Genomic DNA, 6,314 nt, shown 5'->3' on the forward strand with positions numbered 1-6,314 from the left:
AGCCCGTGATGCAAGCCATGACGATCGAGATTAGGTGGGCGCTAGGCGGGCGCCGGCCTGCGCAGTGTCCTTGTTGCCCCTTCGGTGCAAAGGGAGCAAGCATAGGCCAAGGCATCGGGGAAAGGTTAAAATTCTGGTGCAACGAGACCAAGACTAGTAGAGCAGCAGGACGGAGGTCACCGTGGAGCCCAAGACGGCGTCATCACCAGTGCTTTTGGCAGCTGAAGACCACCTTTGGTCAGGATAACTTGTACTAGATGTTCCCCTTCAAAATGGCGGCGCACTTCCCGCTCATTTTTTGGGAAGAGGACCAGGGCCTCTATAAATAGGACTAGCCCCCGAAAGAAGGAAGGGGGGAGAGGAGAAAGAAGAGGAGAGAGGTCCAGAGAGAAAGAAAGAGAGAAAGGTCCGGACCAAGTAGAACACACTGCAATAGCTCAAGAACACCTCTCGCGAGGCCGTTCTTCCCCTATATTGTTCATCATCAGCCCCTGAGGCAATCCACTACACCACACACTGGAGTAGGGTATTACACCACATAGGTGGCCCGAACCAGTATAAACCTCGTGTCCCTTGTGTGTTCTTCTTTCTAGCCTAGATTTCTTGCGAGCGATAGAAGCGCGAGTCGGTAGGGGAAAGATCTTCGTGCGCACCCCAGAGTTCGATCCTTAAGGGTCTGCCGGAACTCAAAATCCAACATTTGGCACGCCAGGTAGGGGTGCACCAGAATCCTTCTTCCTCCGCGTCCTGTTCCGTCGCCTCGCTGTTCAGATGTTGAGCGACCCGGCTGCCAATGCCAACCACTGGGCGGTGTGGCCCGCCCACGCCGTGTCGTCGGCTAAGGGCGACCTCAGCCTTGCGCCTCAGGCAGCCCGCGCTTCGCAGGGCGCTGCGGGGCGCGGGCGACGTGGCTAGACGCCGCCTGCCCTCACACCACATCAGGTGCGGGCCGCAACAAGGGCCTCAAACCACACCGCGGCCACAATGCCGCACACCCGACGAGAACAGGCGAACTCCAGGGTCGCGCTCACGGTGGCCCGAGAGCTGCTACGGTGCCGGCTGCAGGAGGGCGGCCGCGACGCGTTGTTGGAGCGAGTAGCCGAGCTCCTAGATGCCGCCGCCTCAGGAGCACCTCCCTTCTGCGTCCAGCTGCCGCCCCAGGTCCAGGGCGGGCCGTATGGCGGCATTATACATGCTCACGCAACTTCAAGCAGACTCCAGGGCCTGTTCAGCACCAACGCCTCCGTCGGCACCAGGCGACAAGTCGCGCCGGCCCCACCTCCGGCCAGGGAAGGGGTGCATGCCGTGGCCTCCGTCTTCGGCGGACCGCTGCGCCATCACCCCCAAGACGACGCTCCATGCCGGACTGCGTGGCATGCGTGGCGCTACGGCGAGGCCCACGAGGCAGTGGACCCAGAAGCTTATGTGCCCCGCATGGTGGATCAGGGGTGCGCGCTGGAAGAAGATCATGGCTCATTCCTCGGGCCAGGCTCGGGCGAGGAGGCGCCAGAAGCTGAGCTCTTTCAGGAACCCCAAGAGAGCCTCGACAACCGCACCGGCGGCAGCAACTATCGGGTACCACTCATTCCTCCGGAGCAAGCTTATGCTAACCATGGGTCGCAGGAGATACAGGTCGCCGCAGCAGATGGCTGCCCCAATGCTGCAGCCTGCTATCCCTTAGGAGGAGGGCGCAGGGGGCTGCAGGAGAGGGGCCGAGATCTGTGTTCGCCCCTGCGGTGGTCGGAGCAAGGCGCTCTCAGGAGGTAGGCCCTCTGCTGGGGAGGTGCCCCAGGGCCTGCCCCCGGCAGAGGACCCGTGGTCGTCGGGGGAACCGCTGGCGACCGCTCTACCCCATTGGCGTCGTCCTTGGTCTTCGGCCGCCGTCAATGGCGTTAGAGTGTGGCGCAAGGCGGGGCCCTCGTCAGGCGATATGAAGCAAGGCTGGTACCTGTGAAGAAGGCCCAGTGCCTGTGAATCTCGCCGCCCGTGACACTCTCATGTAATAATGAGTGGGGTTGTACACGCCCCAGAGTCTCCGGGGAGCCGCCCTCGGGCCTTAGGGGCTATCGCCCACGCCTAGTGGCAGCACTTAGCTCCGCGCTAGTGAGAAGACGTCGAAGACTAGACTAGGTGCCGGACGCGGCCTTTTGCTTTTCGCTTCTTCCTTGTTGACAAGTTTCTTCGGTTTGGATTTAAGTTGGATTTGAGCTCGAGACTTGCGTTTGTTTGGGGAAGGGGTGTTTAGTCTCGTTCGAGCAATCTCTCGTGTTCTGATTTCGGCTTTGCGTCCAAAGTTAGTGTCGGCTGCCCCCCCCCCCTCAGGAGCCCCTCGCGAGCCGGGCCAGGCCAGGCACGACTACAGACGGGACCGCTGTCACCGCACCCTCTCCGAAGGTTCTCATCGCAGGATCAATAGGATAATCAGAAGACACCTGAGGTGCTGCGGCCCCGCAGGCCCGCTCGGAACTCGTCGGAGTCGAAAGGAAAACAAGTCGGCTGACCCATCACCGGGCTAGCAGCTAAGCTCACACGCAACGTTATGTTTACCAGGATACTGATCACAAACCTTTACATGAGGGGCCTTCCTCCCAAAATGCTCTTACATTCTTCAGGGCCGAGCCCGAACCTTCTTCGTGCAGGGTAAACAGCAGCGACATACGGTCAGTCGGACATATCACTCACTGTGTCTTCTGGGGCACCCCCGGCGGCATCACTGGCGTCGCTGCCACCGCGAACACCTCCGACAGCGCCAGGCTCGTCCACAACGCCGCCTTCATCGGCGGCCACAATCACGCCGTCATCATTAGACGCAAAGACCCTAACAAGAGCGTCCATGTTGTCCTCCACCCATTGCACCAGGTCGCCTCGGACGGCTATGGGCACGGGTGCAATGGTAGGGTCGAAGTCGAAGTGGGGGTCCCTGTCCTGTAGATAGCTGAAGACACGAGAGAAGGCACGCCTGAGCAAGGCTCGGCTCCTCTCTTCGACAAGCCAACGGGACCTCTTGGAGCGGTTCTCCAGAAGCGTCACCACGTCGGTGAAAACTGGAGGTTGCCGGCGTAGCTAGCCTCATGCGGCTCCTTAGCGGCAGCCTCTCAAATGTTGCCCAAAGCTGTGTTGGCCCTCTCCCTGAGCGTTCGAAGCAAGGGGGCATGCACGTGTTCCAGAACCCGCCGCCGACGGATCTCGTCCTCATTCCGCTCCGCAACGGCCTCGGCGTCATCAACCCTCTGTTGGAGAAGAAGCAGCTTAGCCCGGGAAGAGGCCAGCTCCGCCTGCGCTGTGCCAAGGGTGGCTACGGATGAGTCCGCACGTCGCGTCACTTCAGCCAGTTTGGCCCTGACGGCCACAGTCCTACCCTCAGCCTCAGCCCTGATCAGCCCCAACCTCTCTTCGTATTCGCACTCGAAAGCCAAGCGAGCTTCCACCACGCGGCGGTCAACCTCTTCCTAGGCCCGGACTTCGCGTGCAGCAACGTCATCCTCCGCCTGGGCCACCAGGCACTCCCTCGTCTCCAACCGCTGAAGCTCAAGGTTGCGCTCGGCGGCCTCTAGTGTTAGCGCCTCCTCGCGCTTCAGCAGCTCCGCCTGGTCGACGGAGGCCCCCTTCAGTGACTGAAGGGCCGCCTGGCGTAGTTCCACTTGCTGCTCCAGGGAGTTGCTCCAGGCTTGCAGCTCCCATGCGTGCTCCTCTGCATCTCTGCGGCAACGGTCCGCTTCCCGAGCCTCCTCGACGGCCTGGGAGCAGGCCTCCCGCGAAGCCACCAGCGATGCTTCAGCCTTCGTGTTGTCAAGATCACGTTGGTGACATGCGAGGGCGAAGGCTACCTTCAGTTTGCGCCTCTCCTCACCAAGGCGCAAACCTTCGGCCTCGAGGCACGCATCCTTGCTAGCAAGCTCTGCCCCGATCCGGCTCACCACATCCGCCGCCCCCTGGAGGAACTCTTGGCGAAGGGCACGACGCTCCCGAGCGCGCCTGAGCATGTCTTCCACATCACCCTCTTCCACCGGAGTATGCGGAGGGCCCCGAGGCGGCATGCCCCCACCCGGCGCGGGGTTGGGGGCTGGCGCCCTAGCCATCACCGAATGGACCCCTCTAGGAATCCAGCCAGGCGTCGGTCCACCCACGGAGGAGGAGCTGAAGGCAGACTTCAACCATTCACCCTCTATGATCAGAGGAGGAACGCGGGGCAAGCCGGATGTGCCCCAGAGGGACTCATGAAGAAAGGACAGCGAGCGCGTAGGCTCAAGGTGCCCCGTGGAACAGACCACTCCACCGACCGGTCCAGCGGCGGGGGTGCCGCTCGAGCTCGGCGCGCCCAGAGCCAGCGGAGAAGGTGAAGCTTTGGGGGCTGGCTCCTGGGCCGACTCGGCGAATTTGGCAGGATAGGGCCTGAAAGGCCATAATCAGCCGCAGGGATAGTAAAGTAAATGAGCACAGAAAGAAGAGGACTTACTCGTCCACGGCGAAGTACTTCATGCGCTTCAACAAGCGGCAAGGGCGGTCGTCGCCACCCCAAGGCCTCCTTCCTCTTGCGGAGGGCCTCGAAATCTACACAGAACCGGCCTAAGCGCCCGACGTAGGGGTCGGCCTGGGGCGCGAAAGAAGCATCAAGAAGATCAGCGCCGAAGGAGCCGCCCTGGGGACGCCATCAGGCAACGCCTCGCGAGGAACGGCCGGGGCCTCAGGAGCCCCGGCCTCAAGAGCCGAGGGCCGCAACTCTGCGCCAGATGCTGCTCCAGGGCGGGCCTCGGGAGGCGCCGCCTTCAGGGCTTCTCGCGGCATCGGCACCTCGACATCAGTCGCCTCAGCTCCCGCCGATTCTCGTCTCCCCGCTCTATCGCCTGAGGAAGGACCACTGTGGATGACAGGGGGAGCAACCACCGTGGCTGGGTTCTCGCGGGGCCCTGTGAAGCCAACCGAGTGCAGCCCCACTCGTCGAAGCTGGGCATCTGCCTCACAAAATCGGCCCTGCCAGAGCAAAGATAGAAAAGGGCACCATCACACCGAAGGCTTCCTGGGGAAGGATCGCCAGTCAAGACCCTGAGCACCGTCCGCAGCACTTCAGGCGCCAAGTCCTCCTGAAGTCGCATGCGGTCTTTGTGCCCCACAAAGTCCCACATCCGGCGAGAGTGGCGCTGGAGAGGAGCAATGCTTCATTGGAGGAACTCCTTCACCACCTTGGGTGCAGTCACATTGAGCGCCCTCAAATTCTGGAAGCGGCACCAGACGAAGCCAGTGGCTCACGAGCATCTCATGGTCCCAGCCCGAGTGGGGAACAACAGGCGAGGTCGGGTGCAAGAGCAGAGGGTTGGGCACTCCAACGTCCACATATAGCCACCGCTCTCTGAACCTGGCCTCAGAAGGAGGAAGGCTGAAGTCGATCCCTGAAGCGGCCGTCTCTGGCACGGCGAAGAAGCCCACACACCCTGAGCACTGAGTGGGGTCGCTCAAGCGCAAGGAAAAGAACTGGCACAATAGGGCAACGGAAGGAGGAATGCCTACCATTGCCTTGCAAACAAAAGCAAAGGCAGCCAGAAGGGTGATGGACTCAGGCCCAAGGTGCATCATGCGGATCTGATAATGGGAGAGCACCACATGGAAGAAAGCGGAAAAGGGGGGGACCAGACCCGCCCACAGGGCATCAGCGAAGAATCGGACCTCCGTGACGATCCTATCAAGGGAGGCATGGGACGCTGGCTAGACTATGGTCCTGCCGCACTCATTGAAGATAGTGGCAAGGGAAGAGCGGACCTTGTTCAGGGCTTCTGGATTGAGTATGATCGACCGATCAACGGCGGGGGCCGCCACTGGAGATGAGCGGGGCGAAGGCGCGGGCTTCTTCCCCTTTCCTTTCTTTGTTGGCGCCATGGCGATGGAAAGAGGGAAGAGCTCGAGCCGGATTGGCGGCGGAGGTTGGAGCTCGAAGAAGGAAAGGTAGGAGGCGAGCAAGCAGCGGAAAAGGGAACAACTATGTGCAACTACGGGTCCGCTTAGCTGGGCGCGTAACAAGGCGTCGTGGGGAAGCGCAGACGCCCACGTCCAATCAATCGCCACATGGCGCCCAAGGCTGCAGGCTATTGGGGCCCACGGCGCTTTGCGCTTGCCCTTAGCTTCTCTGCTAAGCCAAGCCCGGGAGCGCCTTGGGCCCGGGGGCTACTGCCAGTGTTCTGGGAACGGGGGTCCCCAGACTTGCCTGCCCACGGCCTGCGGCATGGCTCGAGTGGGGTCCCAGTGCGGCCCAGCTTCATCAGCTCAAGCTCAAGACCCTCGCAAGGGGCCAAGCCTTGCGGGGCGGACAACAGGAGGCTTCC

The sequence above is a fragment of the Triticum urartu genome, chromosome 3 (assembly GCF_003073215.2).
Source record: "Triticum urartu cultivar G1812 chromosome 3, Tu2.1, whole genome shotgun sequence".
Classification (NCBI taxonomy): Eukaryota; Viridiplantae; Streptophyta; class Magnoliopsida; order Poales; family Poaceae; genus Triticum; species Triticum urartu.